This window comes from Mustela nigripes, chromosome 1 (assembly GCF_022355385.1).
Source record: "Mustela nigripes isolate SB6536 chromosome 1, MUSNIG.SB6536, whole genome shotgun sequence".
In the NCBI taxonomy this organism is placed as follows: Eukaryota; Metazoa; Chordata; class Mammalia; order Carnivora; family Mustelidae; genus Mustela; species Mustela nigripes.
In genome coordinates this window covers 9,187,932-9,207,227 of record NC_081557.1, presented here as the reverse complement: position 1 = coordinate 9,207,227, position 19,296 = coordinate 9,187,932, and the positions used below count along the sequence as shown (strand labels likewise).

Below are 19,296 nucleotides of genomic sequence, written 5' to 3'. Positions count from 1 at the left end.
AAAACCAGGTGTGGTATTATTCCTGCTCCTTTTAGGGATGAGGAAAAGGAATCTTGAAATGAGCAGCAGTTTCACTTGCCTGAGGACACTTCTTGATTAGGTGTTGCCTCCAAGATTTGAACCCATGTCTGCTTGAGCCCAGACCTGGTCACTGTTCCACCCTCAGCACTGCCTCTGCTGAGCAACCACTTGCTCTACAGTTTGCATCATCCTTGAAATCAGTGGGGGAAAAGTCCTAAACAGGAAAAAAAAAAAATTCATAGATTTGTAATAGAATGAATTTATGAAATTGAATTAAATAAATGAGACATTCTTTGTAAAAGACCCTTCAGAGAGAATAAAATGGAGTTGGGGGAAATTGAAGCATGAGAGACTGTGGACTCTGAAAAACAATTGAGGGTTTTGGAGGGGAAGGGGGTGGGAGGTTGGGTGAGCCTGGTGGTAGGTATTATGGAGGGCATGTATTGCATGGAGCACTGGGTGTGGTGCATAAACAATGAATTCTGGAACACTGAAAAAAAATTTTAGAAATAAATAAAAATTTTTTGAAAAAGAGAGACGTTGTCAAACACAAGCACGTCACTATAGTGTCTATGGGCAAGGAATGTCTGCCTTCCAAAGGACATATGTGGTATTGCACTGAGCCCAGATGTGTGCTAAGCCAGAAGGAGCAGACCCACGGGATAAAAGCTGTGTGGAACTTGAAGAAGGAGGAGGGCTGCCAGGAGGATATAAACCGCAATAATAATAAAATGACATGATGACAACACAGGCTAACTTTGCTGTAATCTGATGAGTTAACAAGCACTTTTGCATTGATTTTATCTAAAATCATGTATGATTCTTGCAGTTCCAAAATTGTTTTGAGTCCAAAAAGCTCTGTCTCCTTGGTTTCTGCAAACAGAGCACAGGCTGGCTCGGTTGCAGTTGAGTCTTGCTGTCATTTCCTGGTCCAAAGCCAGTTCCATCGTGTGACTCATTCCCTCATTTAGGGGAGGGATTAAGGTGGTGAGCAGGAGAGTAAAAGGAGGACTCCTAGGCACTCATCACCTAAGTGAGCTCCTTCCTCCCTAAGACCAGACAACCAGAGCTGCCTTCAGCCATGAAGTTGCTGAGAGTCCTTCTGCTGATTACCCTCCCCTTTTCCTGCTTTGCAGGTGAGTTCTGTGCGGGTAGGACAGGATTTTTTTTTTTTCATTTTTAAAAAATTGAGTTGTCTTTTTATTTATTTATTTATTTATTTATTTATATTATTTTTAAATTAAATTTATTTATTTTCAGCATAATAGTATTCATTATTTTTTTACCAAACCCAGTGCTCCGTGCAATCTGTGCCCTCTATAATACCCACCACCTGGTACCCCAACCCCCCCCCCCCCCTCTCCAACCCCCCCCATTGTTTTTCAGAGTCCATAGTCTCTCATGGTTCACCTCCCCTCCCAATTTCCCCCAACTCCCTTCTCCTCTCTAACTCCCCATGTCCTCCATGCTATTTGTTGTGCTCCACAAATAAGTGATACCATATGATAATTGACTCTCTCTGGTAGGACAGGATTTTGGCTGACAATCAAGTCAGAGCCCTCTGGAAGACCTCCTGTTCCCCAAACACAAGCAGAGCATCTCATTTCTCCAGTGTCTTCTGTTTCTTGGTTACTAGTGTTTGGCTTCTCTGGACTACAGAGGTAGTGTGTGGGTGAGGAGGGGGCATATGTGATTTCATGCTTAAAGGAAATCCTAGATCCTGAGCTTACTCTGTTAGAATTGAGAACCCAAGACCATTCACCATAATCCCTCTGAATGTGTGTGTCTACTGAGATGTAAAAAGATGACCATATCCTAGGGACTCCCAAAAGGCCTTCATACCTATGTAATTGCGACCACTTTTGCATGTTTTCTTCCAGGTTCTGGATGCTCATCTCTAGATGAGGTGATTAACAAAGCAATTGATCTTCAAGTGAGCATAGGCGAATACCAAAACATCCTTAAACCTTTCTCAAATGGTCCTGGAACTGATGAGGCATTAGGACAACTGAAGTGGTGTTTTCTCATCCAGCCAGAAAAAACTCTGAGCAGTGTTGCAGAGATGATGGTAATTACCCTTTCTTTGATAAGCTTTCAAGCCTCTGAACAGGGACAAGCAGGCTCTAAGTTTGTCACTCATTATGTCACAACAATTGTCACACATGGCTTATATTACTTCAGTGAGTTTAATTGTGGGTGTATGTGAATCCTTTGACATCCAGAAAGCCAGCCAAGGTTCCACTGATAACTTGCCTCTTCACTTTGTGGAATCTCTAGGGAAAGATTAGTGAAAAAGGCCAAACAGAGAAACAACACACACACACACACACACACACACACACACACACACACATTCAGGTGTGTGCGCACACCCATTTTTTATCAAGGTGAGAAAACATCTGAATCTCAAGAAGTCCCTCACTTGTAGAAGTGATCAGCAAAAAAGATTCCCTTCTTCTTAGAAACAAAGAGGGAAATGTTCATAAGAATTTTTAAATAGAATGCAGAAGAACCCATTTGAAGTAGATTCTGTACATCTTATTAAAAGAATTTAAAACGCACTTTCAAGAAATCCCAGTGTGTTAGTATAAGTGATTGGACTCCTTGACCATTACTTTAAGACCCCATGAAAGACAAGTAGAGGTCATGGGTATGAATCATCCATGGGGGTAGAATTGTATAAAACAACAATCAGTAGTGTTGGTTATCGATATTTTATTCCCTATCCTAACATGCCATTGAAAACCTTCCTGGGTGCCAAAGCTAAAGGTTAAAGTGTCATTCACTGAGAAGATGATGACACAGGGCACAACATAGATGGACCTTGAGCATATTATGATAAAGGAAATAAGCTGGTAAAAGAAGACAACTGTTGCATTAGGTCATTTACACCAATTTTCTAACGTAGCCAGTCTCCTAGAGACAGGAGGTAAAATAGTGCTTTCTAGGGTTTTGGTGGTATGGGAAATGGGGATTGTTCAGTGGGAACAGAGTCCCACCATAGCAAGATGAAAATGTTCTGGACATTGGTTGCACCACAACATCAGTATACTTAATACTGCTGGGCTATATACTTAAGATGATGAAAATGGTCAATTTTATGTTACGTGCATTTACCGCCAGTAAACAGTTTAAAGCCTGAAAAACCCAGCAACCAAGGGTAATGGAATTTTTTCTTTAAAAACCTCAATTAGACTGATCACTTGGAGTGCACATCTCCATTCTTCTCTGGGTCTCAAAGGTAATGGTTTTTGTTTCGGACTGTTTTCAGTATTTCTAACATGTAAGGCCACACCGGAGCTCAAGAACTTCACATTTCTATATATTTGAGCTTAGACTGAACAGTTCTTTGTTGAAAACTGATAATACACACAGCATATTTATGGGATACGATATTTTGGAGAAAAAAGTTTTACCAGGATCCCTGACAGGAAGAGATCTGGGCCAGCACACCAGCACCTCTCTGGCATTGATAAAGTCTCCTGATCCTTAGAATGAAAGACGAAATCATTCTGATCTTTTTTTTGTTTTGTTTTGTTTTTGTTTTTTTTTAATATATATTAATTTATTGTGATATATGTAAATAATTTTTAAAATTAATTTATTTATTTTCAGAAAAACAGTATTCATTATTTTTTCACCACATCCAGTGCTCCATGCAATCCGTGCTGTCTATAATACCCACCACATGGTACCCCAATCTCCCACCCCCCGCCACAATCTGAGGGGTTTGAAATCATTCTGATCTTAATTCAAACACTGACTTCCTTGTATGCCAGATGTGTGTGGACAAACCCAGGAAGCCAAGAAGAAAAAATGTTTGTTTTTCAAGACTTACTTTCTAACAGAAAGCTGAAAATCTGAGTGTTGACCTGTTTTGTTTTCCAGGACATAATATATCAAAGTAAGTGGTGTGATAACTCTTAACCTGTGTCTGACTTGGGACACGGAGGACTACAGAGAGTATAATGAACCACAACTTTTTTCTCCTTTTTGTTTTTTGATCTATTAACTTCAAGACAATTGTTGAAACCTTGAGTACATTTTCATTTCAATAAAGTGTCTACAAATGGAAAGTTCGTCTTATGTTCTCTGATCAAAATGGACACTTTAGAGATCTGCTTCTATCACAGGTGGTTGTGCCTGCACGTGTACACACACACACATACACACACACACACACACACACACAATTCTTCATTGGAGAGCACATGGATAGAGGACTGGGGAGTATGAAAAGCACTTGGTTCATCCCCATGTGTAGCTCAACATGGTCCTCTCTCTGACAATGTGCTCTTCCACCCTCCTGACCCCATTTCTATCTGGACCATGTGGGAAGCTCTTGAGACTTAGGTTCTGGTGTTTGGGCCACGTGCAGGTCCCTGAGACACTGCAGTCTTCATCTGTGCTGCGAGCACAGCTCACTATGGCTAGGCCTCGCTCAGCTTCTGCCCCTGTCCAAGAGTGTGGGGCAGGACTAGAGCCAGGGAGAGACGTGACTCATACAAGCCATGGGTGAATGTGGTCTTGATTATAAATTTTAATATGTGGCCTCCATTTTGATTCTTGAAATAGTTCGTTAAAATTGATTTTCCTAATTACTGAGATTGGGAGTACCCCCCTGAAATTCTGTGGGTGCCCATAGTCCTGGCCCTGCAAGTGGCAATGTGGTCCAGTTTCCCCACCAGGAGGACCTAGAAGGCCAGGTAGGTTGAAGGAAAGGTGCGTGTTCTGTGGGAAGAAGGCAAAGCCAGTGGGTTTTATACTGAACCATAGCTGTCCTTACGTCTACCTGTCCCCACATTCCTGTTGATGAAGTTCTAGAACCTAGGTGAGGTTCGGTGGGCTGAGGACTGGAGCCGATGACCAAGAAAGAATTCTTGAGAGATCTTTGGTGCAAAATGGTGGTTTATTTTTTTAATTAATTTATTTATTTTCAGAAAAACAGTATTCATTATTTTTTCACCACACCCAGTGCTCCATGCAATCCGTGCCCTCTATAATACCCACCACCTGGAACCCCAACCTCCCACCCCCCCGCCACGTCAAACCCCTCAGATTGTTTTTCAGAGTCCATAGTCTCTCATGATTCTCCTCCCCTTCCAATTTCTCCCAACTCCCTTCTCCTCCCTAACACACCTTGTCCTCCGTGATATTTGTTATGCTCCACAAATAAGTGAAACCATATGATAATTGACTCTCTCTGCTTGACTTATTTCACTCAGCATCATCTCTTCCAGTCCTGTCAATGTTGCTACAAAAGTTGGGTATTCATCCTTTCTGATGGAGGCATCATACTCCATAGTGTATATGGACCACATCTTCCTTATCCATTCGTCCGTTGAAGGGCATCTTGGTTCTTTCCATAGTTTGGCGACCATGGCCATTGCTGCTATAAACATTGGGGTACAGATGGCCCTTCTTTTCACTACATCTGTATCTTTGGAGTAAATACCCAGGAGTGCAATTGCAGGGTCATAGGGAAATTCTATTTTTCTTTATATGGAAAACCCAAGACTCCACCCCCAAACTACTAGAACTCATACAGCAATTCAGCAACATGGCAGGATACAAAGTCAATGTGCAGAAATCAGTGGCTTTCTTATACACTAACAATGAAAATACAGAAAGGGAAATTAGAGAATCAATTCCATTTACTATAGCACCAAGAATCATAAGATACCTGGGAATAAACCTAACAAAAGAGGTAAAGGATCTGTACTTGAGGAACTACAGAACACTCATGAAAGAAATTGAAGAAGACACAAAAAGATGGAAGACCATTCCATGCTCTTAGATCGGAAGAATAAACATTGTTAAAATGTCTATACTGCCTAGAGCAATCTATACTTTTAATGCCATTCCGATCAAAATTCTACCGGTATTCTTCAAAGAGTTGGAGCAAATAATCCAAAAATTTGTATGGAATCAGAAGAGACTCCGAATCGCTAAGGAAATGTTGAAAAACAAAAATAAAACGGGGGGCATCACATTACCTGATTTCAAGCTTTATTACAAAGCTGTGATCACCAAGACAGCATGGCACTGGCAGAAAAACAGACACATAGACCAGTGGAACAGAGTAGAGAGCCCAGATATGGACCCTCAACTCTATGGTCAATTAATCTTCGACAAAACGGGAAAAAATATACAGTGGAAAAAAGACAGTCTCTTCAATAAATGGTGCTAGGAAAATTGGACAGCTATAAGTAGAAGAATGAAACTCGACCATTCTCTTACACTGTACACAAAGATAAACTCAAAATGGATAAAAGACCTCAACGTGAGACAGGAATCTATCAGAATCCCAGAGGAGAACATAGGCAGTATCCTCTTTGATATCAGCCACAGCAACTTCTTTCAAGATATGTCTCCAAAGGCAAAGGAAACAAAAGCGAAAATAAACTTTTGGGACTTCATCAAAATCAAAAGCTTCTGTACAGCAAAGGAAACAGTCAAGAAAACAAAGAGGCAACCCATGGAATGGGAGAAGATATTTGCAAATGACAGTACAGACAAAAGGTTGATATCCAGGATCTATAATGAACTCCTCAAACTCAACACACATGAAACAGGCAAACATATCAAAAAATGGGCAGAAGATATGAACAGACACTTCTCCAATGAAGACATACAAATGGCTATCAGACACATGAAAAAATGTTCATCATCACTAGCCCTCAGGGAGATTCAAATTAAAACCACATTGAGATATCACCTTACACCAGTTAGAATGCCAAAATTAACAAGACAGGAAACAACATGTGTTGGAGAGGATGTGGAGAAAGGGGAACCCTCTTCCACTGTTGGTGGGAATGCAAGTTAGTGCAGCCTCTTTGGAGAACAGTGTGGAATTTCCTCAAGAAATTAAAAATAGAGCTTCCCTATGACCCTGCAATTGTACTCCTGGGTATTTACCCCAAAGATACAGATGTAGTGAAAAGAAGGGCCATCTGTACCCCAATGTTTATAGCAGTAATGGCCATGGTCGCCAAACTGTGGAGAGAACCAAGATGCCCTTCAACGGACGAATGGATAAGGAAGATGTGGTCCATATACACTATGGAGTATGATGCCTCCATCAGAAAGGATGAATACCCAACTTTTGTAGCAACATTGACAGGACTGGAAGAGATGATGCTGAGTGAAATAAGTCAAGCAGAGAGAGTCAATTATCATATGGTAGGGGAGGACAATCATGAGAGACTATGGACTCTGAAAAACAATCTGAGGGGTTTGAAGTGGTGGGGGGGTGGGAGGTTGGGGTTCCAGGTGGTGGGTATTATAGAGGGCACGGATTGCATGGAGCACTGGGTGTGGTGAAAAAAAATAATAAATACTGTTTTTCTGAAAATAAATAAATTAATTTAAAAAAAGTCTCCAAACAAACAAAAGCCCAGGGCCAGACAGCTTCCCAGGGGAATTCTACTAAACATTTAAAGAAGAATTAATTCCTATTCTCCTGAAACTGTTCCAAAGAATAGAAATAGAAGGAAAACTTCCAAACTCATTTTATGAGGTCAGCATCACCTTGATCTCAAAACTAGACAAGGATCCCATCAAAAAAGAGAATTACAGACCAATATCCTGATGAACACAGATGCGAAAATTCTCACCAAAATACTCTCCAATAGGATCCATTAAAAGGATTATTCACCACGACCAAGTGGGATTTATTCCAGGGCTGCAAGGTTGGTTCAACATTCACAAATCAATCAATGTGATACAGTACATTAATAAAAGAAAGAACAAGAACATATGGTACTCTCAATTGATGCAGAAAAAGCATTTGACAAAAATCCAGCATCCGTTCCTGATTAAAACGCTTCAAAGTATAGGGATAGAGGGAACATTCCTCAACTTCATAAAATCTATCTATGAAAAACCCACAGCAAATATCATCTTCAATGAGAAAAAGCTCACAGCCTTCCCACTGAGATCAGGAACACGACAAGGATGCCCACTCTCACCACTCTTTTTCAACATAGTATTAGAAATCCTAGCAATAGCAATCAGACAACAAAGAGAAATAAAAGGTATTCAAATTGGCAATGAGGAAGTCAAACTCTCTGTCTTGGCAGATGACGTGATTCTTTATATGGAAAACCCAAAAGACTGCACCCCCAAACTACTAGAACTCATACAGCAATGCAGTAATATGGCAGAATACAAAGTCAGCGTACAGAAATCAGTGGCTTTCTTATACACTAACAATGAAAATACAGAAAGGGAAATTAGAGAATCAATTCCATTTACTATAGCACCAAGAACCATAAGATACCTGGGAATAAATCTAACCAAAGAGGTAAAGGATCTGTACTCGAAGAACTACAGAACACTCATGAAAGAAATTGAAGAAGACACAGAAAGATGGAAGACTATTCCACGCTCTTGGATCAGAAGAATAAACATTGTTAAAATGTCTATACTGCCTAGAGCAATCTATATTTTTAATGCCATTCTGATCAAAATTCCACCTGTATTTTTCAAAGAGTTGGAGCAAATAATCCTAAAATTTGTATGGAAACAGAAGAGACCCCGAATTGCTAAGGAAATGTTGAAAAAGAAAAACAACCATGAGAGACTATGGTCTCTGAAAAACAATCTGAGGGTTTTGAAGGGGTGGGGGGTGGCTGGTTGGGTGGTGGGTACTATAGAGGGCACGTGCGTATTGCGTGGAGCATTGGGTGTGGTGCATAAACAATGAATTCTGTTACTCTGAAAAGAAATAACAACAACAACAAAAAGTAACAAGGATTCTTTCTACAGTTTTCCAGGTCCACATTTTCTATCTTTGGTGATAAGAATGTCTACCTCCCGGTACAGAGATGTTACCTTACATGGGAAGAGTTATTTCCTGCTTTCGAGGCAACAGAGGATGGTCTGAGTGTCTTTATGCACTGATTCTCAAGTAACTTTTATTGGAAATAGTCAATATGCCAAAGTGCACATTTCAGGTAAGCCTGCCCTTGGGCTCTCCAAAAGGCAAATTCCACAAATTCCACAAATTCCACAAATTACCCTGATGTAAGAATCAGTCAGTGGGAGGACCCAGGCAAGGGAAAACCAATGAGAGAAACAGGTTAGCAGGGAAGTCCAGATGAAAGATGATAAGGAAGTCAAAATGGAATTGAAGAAAATACCATTCCAGATGACAGTACCAAAAAAACAAACAAACAAACAAACAACAACAACAAAAAACCATCAGCAAAGAAATGGGATCTCCAACATAATCTGATCTTCATTGCATCCTGTCTTTACTCTCTTTAGTACCGGAGATGACTGTGAAATGTGGGGGTGGGAGAAGCAACCAGAAACACTGAGGCTGGCAGCGTGTAAATGATTCCCTTCAATGGGGCAGCAAGCCCTCTCTGTGTGGGGACCTTGCAATCCCACTGCACCTGAGGCTGTAAGTAATATCACTCTAAGAAGAATTTGCATCCCACTGGGGATGGAGATTCTTCATGGATTATGATAAAGGAAGGAGTTATGGAATTTTATTTAAAAGTCAACATGGGCATGTGATGTGATGAGCACTGGGTGTTATACACAACTAATGAATCATTGAACACTACATCTGAAACTAAAGATATACTGTATGTAAGCTAATTGAATTTAAATTAAAAAGAAGCCAACATGGGTTAGATGTGGGAGTGTAAAAGGGATGAAACTCACGCTTATGAATCCTATTCATCAGCTGGCACATAAATAAGCATACTCACAGGAAGACAGACAAGCAACCATTTTCCTGAGGTTTAGGGTTATAGGCACAGATGGGTAAGGCAGATATGGATGCTCACCTTTTATGGAATGGGTGTGATTCCTAGAGAAGACCACAAGATGTCTCCCTCACAGTAGCAATGAGCTAAACTCCATATCCTTGTTCTGGATAACCGCATCCACCTTGATCACCTGGACAATTCACGTTGACCCTTCAGGTCTCAATGGATCACCTGACACCTTGTTTAGAAAACCAGGATTGACCTTCCTGCAAATATTAGTACAGTCACTCTCTCTCTCCAACTCCCTCTCTTTGCTGAATCCTGTTGTTTCCTAGAGAATGTGACAGGCAGAGGAACAGGCAAACACAATTTTGGTATCAGAGAATTCAGGAAATGAAGCACTGGAAGTTAAATGAGGAGAGTTATGATTGCTTTCAGAGTGTTTACTCTAAACCCTCAGGGATCATGGGAGATGCTCCAAGGCTGTGCTTGGAGAAGTTGAATGGACCAAAGAAACCACCTAAATCATCACCACATTTCAAACTCAGCAAAGCATTCACTGAAATTCTCTCCCATTCCATGTGTGTTTGCCCAGTCTAGAGAGAAAAGGTTTTATTAAAGGCCCTGTAGGGGCACCTGGGTGGTTCAGTGGTTTAAGCCTCTGCCTTCAGCTCAGGTCATGATCTCAGGGTCCTGGGATCGAGCCCCACATCGGGCTCTCTGCTCAGCGGGGAGCCTGCTTCCCCCTCTCTCTCTGCCTACTTGTGATCTCTCTCTGTCTATCAAATAAATGAATAAAAATCTTTAAAGAAAAAAATAAAAGGCCCTGTAATCCCTCCCTTCCAAAGAGATGACTTGGTATTGGTTAGTATTTGTTTAAATCTCATTTATGCTATTATAATATATCTAATATTCACAAGTTTCTCTGCATTGGTCTATTTAAATCATATCACTATGCACATCTTGACAGGAGGATGCTTAATATTTCCATCACTTTTTTTCTTGACCCAAGTCAGCATAGATTATGTGCTCAATCGTGATAAGTTAGTAGGATCAATTGGCAGAACCAGTTCTGCTGGTAGAAACTGGGGAGTTGCATTCTCTAACTGGGGATGGTCCATCTCTCTCTCTAACTATTCATTGTTCCTAGACATTCAATAAACACTGGGACTCTGATCCTTGCATCTCCTACCCAGGGAATGAGACAAAAGAGGAATGAAGTTAAAAAATCTCCAGAGACAATCTGAGGTCACTTCCAGAGAGGATTACTGTTCATGGGTTGAAAGAACCCAGGCATTGGAGTGGAAGGAAGTGGTCCAGAGCCCCTGAAAAGCTCTTCAGCCCTCCTGGGTTTCACCTGGTCACAGTTTTACCCCCTGCCCGAGAAGTCCATGTTGTTCATGCTATCCAGTTCCTAGCATGCAGTGAGACCAAGTCTTCCTCTATTTTGACCCTGTGTAAAGTTGTTGAAGGTTGACTGTTACTCTAGCATGAGTATTTTCTTTATCTTCATGTCATACCCCCCAAGAAGCCTTCCTGAATATCCCCTGGTTAGGGGGTCATTTTCCATGCTCCCATAATTGGTAAAACTTTGTCCTTGCTGGGCTTCTGTGGGTCCTGGAGACACCAGTTGTGCAACCACTGCCAGGGATGACATCAAAAGCTGAGCAAATGACAATACAGACAAAGGGCTGATATCCAAGATCTATAATGAACTCCTCAAACTCAACACACACAAAACAGATAATCATGTCAGAAAATGGGCAGAAGACATGAACAGACACTTCTCCAATGAAGACATGCAAATGGCTATCAGACACATGAAAAAATGTTCATCATCGCTAGCCCTCAGGGAGATTCAAATTAAAACCACATTGAGATACCACCTTACACCAGTTAGAATGGCCAAAATTAGCAAGACAGGAAACAACGTGTGTTGGAGAGGATGTGGAGAAAGGGGAACCCTCTTCCACTGTTGGTGGGAATGCAAGTTGGTGCAGCCACTTTGGAAAACAGTGTGGGGATTTCTCAAGAAATTAAAAATAGAGCTTCCCTATGACCCTACTATTGCACTACTGGGTATTTACCCCAAAGACACAGATGTAGTGAAAAGAGGGGCCATCTGTACCCCAATGTTTATAGCAGCAATGGCCACAGTCGTCAAACTTTGGAAAGAACCAAGATGCCCTTCAACAGATGAATGGATAAGGAAGATGTGGCCCATATACACTATGGAGTATTATGCCTCCATCATAAAGGATGAATACCCAACCTTTGTAGCAACATGGACGGGACTGGAAGAGATGATGCTGAGTGAAATAAGTCAAGCAGAGAGAGTCAATTATCATATGGTTTCACTTATTTGTGGAGCATAACAAATAACACAGAGGACATATGGAGATGGAGAGGAGAAGGGAGTTGGGGGAAATTGGAGGGGGAGGTGAACCATGAGAGACTACGGACTCTGAAAAACAATCTGAGGAGTTTGAAGTGGCAGGGGTGTGGGAGGTTGGGGTACCAGGTGGTGGGTATTATAGAGGGCACGGATTGCACGGAGCACTGGGTGTGGTGCAAAAATAATGAATACTGTTATGCTGAAAATAAGTAAAAAATAAATTAAAAATAAAACAAAAAACAAACCAAAAAAACACTATTCTCTCAGTAGAGTTCTGATCACTGAAAATGACATAAAGGAAGGCCTCCAACAATCTCATATTTTATATGACCCAACAGGAGAAGAAAGAGCATTACAACTGCATCTCTGCACCTCATAAGTGGTTGCAGGGCTCAAACCAGAGTGCCTCCCTCTACATGCTTGAAGGAGGAGAGGGCCGGTTGTATGTGGCAAGGAGGCTGTGGGGTTTGCCAGTGAGGACATAGGTCTGGCACACCCTTCTGCATCTACACAAGCAGTTGTTGCCCACCAAGACTGTCATTTTATAGGCATGTCTGAATGTGAGGTGCTTCTGGCCCAGTGTGTAGTCTATTTTACCAGAGCCCTTAAGTCCATTCAGGTGTAAAGTGCCTGCAACATCAAAGCATGTGTGCAAAATCACCAGGGGTCTCTGCCCCCTGTTCTGCTGCACCTGAGGACAGTACCCACTAAGCTGATGAAGGATTTGGGCTACAGCACAAGAACAACCCCATGTAGTGTGAGCCTGTGGATCAAGAATATCTGCCTGAGGAATAGAGAGGAGTTGATTTCCTTAAGCAAAGGTGACAGTGACTCTTGTACGCTTTGACAACGGAAGGATGTGTCTGTTTTTTAAGGAGAACAAGAGTAACTGGATTGTGAGTCGGTTGCCTGGTGAAAGTTAAACGACACCAAAATTTTTTGCCAGAAGTGTCAGAGTTGCTTCGGTGGAGGCACATGGACTTCAGCTAAATGTGTAACATTGAAATTGTGTCCATTTGCACTCTGTGCAATGGTTATGGTTATGCGTATGAAAATATCTGGCAGCTTTGTGCAATGAATTAATGTTATAAAGAATTATCTTATTTTGTCATAGTTTTAGTCATGATGTCATTTCCAAATTCAGTTCTGTAGGATTTTGTTTTTCTTTAAAAGATGTATATTCAGGGTAGTATGAGTTGATTAAAAAAAATGTAATTGTGATTTAATACTGCATAGTGTTTGGGTTTTTTTTTTTTAATATACAAAGGTCTTATGAGCTAATAAAACTATTTCAAAGTAAAAATAAAAGAAGGAAAAGTCCCCTTATGTCTTATGTCTTATTCCCAGAGTGACAAATCTACAAGGAGAGATTTGAGGAATATGCTAAAGCTATGGGTACATAAATATTAGAGCTAATGGAAATTAGATAGGATCAATACCCACAGGGCAGAGATTACTTTTACTATCGATTTCACTACAAAAGACTATTCATAACAAATAGCATGGAGGACATGGGGAGTTAGAGAGGAGAAGGGAGTTGGGGGAAATTGGAAGGGAAGGTGAACCATGAGAGACTACGGACTCTGAAAAACAATCTCAGGGTTTTGAAGGGGCGGGGGGTGGGAGGTCGGGGTACCAGGTGGTGGGTATCATAGAGGGCATGGATTGCATGGAGCACTGGGTGTGGTGCAAAAATAATGAATACTGTTATGCTGAAAACAAAACAAAAAAAAGACTATTCAAGAAGAACAGTCTTTGTGATAAGAAAAATACAAAGGTCAGCTAAGTAAATAGTCTTAAGAATCCTAGAGAGTTTTAGTTCACCAGTTTCCTGGCATACCTCACAAGTCCTGAGGTTATTTGGCCTCCTTCTTCATGCAGTGCTTCCAAAATTCAGAAACAACTTTACTCAACCTGTTGTTGATGCCACTGGGTAACTAGTTTCCTGCCCCTAAGCTAAAGATGGAGAAAATCTGCTTATTTTTGCCATTCTAAGTGACATCTGAGTGCCATCTCCTTAAGTGTTTGCAGAGGACTCAAACTCCCCCTCTTTGGGAGGAACCTGTGATGAGATTGTGACTTGCTGTCCTCAAGGTTCTCATTTACATATTCTCAGTCATATGGGCTGACTTATACTGAGAAGAATGTACCTCAGGGTGAAGGACCCCAGGTCAGAACTATAGTACAGCCTATAAGTTTTAACATTCTTTTTATAACCAGCTTATGCTAACTAAGAAACTGTGGCCAGCTGACCATAGATAAGGGAGTCAGCAAACAGCATAACAGGATAACGAATAGCAAAAATCTGTGTTTAACCCAGCTCTTTCTGGCTTCTGTATAATAATGCTTCTAATGCTCTGCTAAGAAATGAAAAATTGCTTAAACCCTCAACTCTAAGGAGCAGGAGGCTGGCTGAGGACAAAGCAAAAGCTGGCGCCTTGCACCCCCCCTTCACCCGCTCCCCCCCATATGTGTAGCATTCCTCGGGCACCCCTGACTGCCATAAAATGATAAATAGTTAACTTGCAGAAATCACAGTCCTGCAGGGTAGGAGTCTCCCTTGGTTTGCAAATGTCCTTGAGATTTACAACAAAGAAGTTACCTTACGTTTGATAGCAGGAATGTAACATTTCACCAGGAGACTCCCAATTGTCTTTATGTTAGTGCCTCATTAGAGGGAAAGTGGCCTTGGCTTGATAGTGACCAGGCCTTCAATATCCTGATAGTGCTTTTTTTCGCATGCGTGCGCTAACCGGCCAGTTCTGCTTCTGTAAGATTGCTTTGTCTGCTTTCGCGCGCGGGTCCCCTGACCCAATCCACTGACGCCAAGTATGCCTGTTCAAACTATCAATCAATCAGCTCAGCCCCACCCGAAACTTGTTTGTATCTGTCTATAAAAATCCTGCACCGACCCAGCTCTGGACTTCTCGGCGTTATGGGCGACGAGCGGCGCAGAGGTCCAGGTTCGAACCTGCAATAAACGACCCTTGCTGCTTGGCTTTGACTCATGTCTCTGGTGGTCTTTTAAGGTGGGGGTAATATTCAGTTGGCATTACAAGGGATGGACCAGCACACCTGCTTGTGTGAAGAAGTTCAAGAATTGTTAGCTGACCTTGTTACTTGACCTTGAGATCTACAAGGCAGCCCCTCTGGAATTGCTCTATGTAACATCTGCTACTCAGATAGAGCACATGAATTGTGACAAAGTTCCACATTGGTCTGGCAGCCTTGACTTAAAAGAAGCTTGGGGTGAAAAGAGTCCTTGACATTCAAGTGTTTTCTTCTCATGGCAGAAGAAAATTGCTGGAGTCCTTCATGGAAATCTCCTGGGCCTATGACAATTTCATAGGTGCAGAGCTTCCCAGCTCCTTTTAATGTAGCCTGTATGCTTATTGTATCAAAGAGAGGGCTTTAGGCCACAGTAGACTTGTTACTTGTGATTTATTTAGTGTATAATGTGCCTTGGTTTGAGAATGACCTTGCCAGAGCTCTGGGATTGGGGTATGATATGTGGTTGTAATTTGATGTTTAAGATATTGTAAATCTGTGGGAAAATTCATCTCATAAGTTGAGACAGTTTCTTATTCTTTTTTTTTTTTTTTTTTTTACAGAATTCCCACAAAGAGGCTGTGTTTGGGAGCAAATAGAGTAACTCACCCATAATAGGTGGATCTGGGTAAACTGGAACATGTGTTCTTCTAGGGTGTATACCATTGCATAGTTCCTTTAAATTCCTAATTAGTTTCAAATGCAAAGCTAACAATTGTTTTGCTGACACAAAATGGGATAAACAAAATTCTGTCTTTCCAGGAAGGAAGGGTCACACCAGGAGAGTACATGATTACAGCTGGGTCATGGGAGGATTCCAGTGATGGGTGATGGAATATGAAGACAATGTGCAGTTGAATGAAGGGTCCTCAAACACCACGTTGTGTCTGAAATGCCACCTGGACTGGATTCCCAGCATTATGAAATGCACAAGTAGATCAGTGCACATGAGAAACTGCTATGGAAAATTCTGGAGCAAACCAAGCATTCCTAAATTTTTTCTTCATTCTATTCCCTATGTATGAAATAGGAAAGAGATTTAGTACCATTGTGTTATGGCAAGAGTTGGCAAACAAGGCGAAGGAAATAATCTCTGATACCCTGGCCTTTTCCATGTTATGGGATTCTTTTAGAGGTCACAGCTTATAGCAAGAGTCTGAGCATGTGTTAGGGGTATGAGAATTGCTGGCAGATGATGGGTGGGGGTAGTAGATGGCTTGGTCAGCTCACACATTACCCTGAGGGGTCCCAGGGAAACAATTTCAGAGGCTCAACAGTGCACAAGGACAAGGGAAGAGATAAAATGTGTATTATAAAGTGTGTAAGATAAGGCAGAGTGGGGATTTGGATGCCATCAAAGATGCTTGCAGCTTTGAATAAAGACAGATATATTTCCACAAATAGCATGGAGGACATGGGGAGTTAGAGAGGAGAAGGGAGTTGGGGGAAATTGGAAGGGGAGGTGAACCATGAGAGACTATGGACTCTGAAAAACAATCTGAGGGGTTTGAAGTGGCGGGGGGTGGGAGGTTGGGGGAACCAGGTGGTGGGTATTATAGAGGGCACGGATTGCATGGAGCACTGGGTGTGGTACAAAAATAATGAATACTGTTAGGCTGAACATAAATAAATAAATTTTAAAAAGGACAGATATATTTCAACTTTTGATACTTCTTAAATCCATGATATAAAATGTTATTGATAATACATCTCTGTTTTTTAAATTTTAGTTTGTTTTTCCAATGTTCCAAGATTCATAGTTTATGCACCACACCCAGTGCTCCACGCAATACGTCATCTCTTAAAGAACTGAAGGCCCTTTTTAGTTTTATATATACATTAACATCATTTATTGTCAAAATGAGGCAGAATTATTCGTGTTCCACATGTAAACCCTGAAAATACTTATACTGAGAAGAATGTACCTCAGGGATGGACCAGCACACCTGCTGTGTGAAGAAGTTCAAGAATTGTTAGCTGATCTTGTTACCTTGTGTCCATTTCCTTGTGACCTTTCACAATCAGTATTTTCAGGGTTTACATGTAGAACATGTACAATTCTGCCTGTTTATGCCAGTACCATGCTGTCTTGGTGATCACAGCTTTGTAGTAAAGCTTGAAACCAGGTAACGTGATGCCCCCAGTTTTATTTTTGTTTTTCAATATTTCCTTAGTGATTCGGGGTCTCTTCTGATTCCATACAAATTTTAGCATTATTTGCTCCAGCTCTTTGAAAAATATCGGTGGAATTTTGATCAGAATGGCATTAAACGTATAGATTGCACTAGGCAGCCCACTCTCACCACTCTTGTTCAACATAGTATTAGAAGTCCTAGCAACAGCAATCAGACAACAAAGAGAAATAAAAGGTATCCAAATTGGCAATGAAGAAGTCAAACTCTCTCTCTTTGCAGATGACATGATTCTTTTTATGGAAAACCCAAAAGACTCCACCCCCAAACTACTAGAACTCATTCAGCAATTCAGCAACATGGCAGGATACAAAGTCAATGTACAGAAATCAGTGGCTTTCTTATACACTAACAATGAAAATACAGAAAGGGAAATTAGAGAATCAATTCCATTTACTATAGCACCAAGAACTATAAGATGCCTGGGAATAAACCTAACCAAAGAGGTAAAGGATCTGTACTTGAGGAACTACAGAACACTCATGAAAGAAATTGAAGAAGACACAAAAAGATGGAAGACCATTCCATGCTCTTGGATCGGAAGAATAAACGTTAAAATGTCTATACTGCCTAGAGCAATCTATACTTTTAATGCCATTCCGATCAAAATTCCACTGGTATTTTTCAAAAAGCTGGAGCAAATAATCCTAAAATTTGTATGGAATCAGAAGAGACCCCGAATTGCCAAGGAAATGTTGAAAAACAAAAATAAAACAGGGGGCATCACGCTACCTGATTTAAAGCTTTACTACAAAGCTGTGATCACCAAGACAGCATGGTACTGGCATAAAAACAGACACATAGACCAGTGGAACAGAGGAGAGAGCCCAGATATGGACCCTCAATTCTATGGGCAAATAATCTTCGACAACACGGGAAAAAATATACAGTGGGAAAAAGACAGTCTCTTCAATAAATGGTGCTGGGAGAACTGGACAACTATATGTAGAAAAATGAAACTCGACCATTCTCTTACACCGTACACAAAAATAAACTCAAAATGGATAAAAGACTTCAACATGAGACAGGAATCCATCAGAATCCTAGAGGAGAATATAGGCAGTAATCTCTTTGATATCAGCCACAGCAACTTCTTTCAAGATATGTCTTCAAAGGCAAAGGAAACGAAAGCAAAGATGAACTTTTGGGACTTCATCAAGATCAAAAGCTTCTGCACAGCAAAGGAAACAGTCAAGAAAACAAAGAGGGAACCCACGGAATGGGAGAAGATATTTGCAAATGACGGTACAGACAAAAGGTTGATATCCAGGATCTATAAAGAACTCCTCAAACTCAACACACACAAAACAGACAATCATCTAAAAAAAAGGGGGCAGAAGAGATGAACAGACACTTCTCCAATGAAGACATACAAATGGCTATCAGACACATGAAAAAATATTCATCATCACTAGTCCTCAGGGAGATTCAAATTAAAACCACATTGAGATATCACCTTATACCAGTTAGAATGGCCAAAATTAGCAAGGCAGGAAACAACATGTGTTGGAGGGGATGTGGAGAAAGGGGAACCCTCTTACACTGTTGGTGGGAATGCAAGTTGGTGCAGCCTCTTTGGAGAACAGTGTGGAGATTCCTCAAGAAATTAAAAATAGAACTTCCCTATGACCCTGAAATTGCACTACTGGGTATTTACCCCAAAGATACAGATGTAGTGAAAAGAAGGGCCATCTGTACCCCAATGTTTATAGCAGCAATGACCACCATCGCCAAACTGTGGAAAGAACCAAGATGTCCTTCAATGGATGAATGGGTAACGAAGATGTGTTCCATATACACTATGGAGTATTATGCCTCCATCATAAAGGATGAATACCCAACTTTTGTAGCAACATGGACGGGACTGGAAGAGATTATGCTGAGTGAAATAAGTCAAGCAGAGAGAGTCAATTATCAT

The 19,296-nt window shown here is 41.0% G+C and overlaps 1 pseudogene; it reads left to right on the top strand.

The window, feature by feature from the left end:
* Nucleotides 1–1,102: 1,102 nt before the first annotated feature.
* LOC132008456 (ATPase WRNIP1-like) lies at nt 1,103–12,963 on the top strand (annotated as a pseudogene).
* The last annotated feature ends 6,333 nt before the right edge of the window (nt 12,964–19,296 follow it).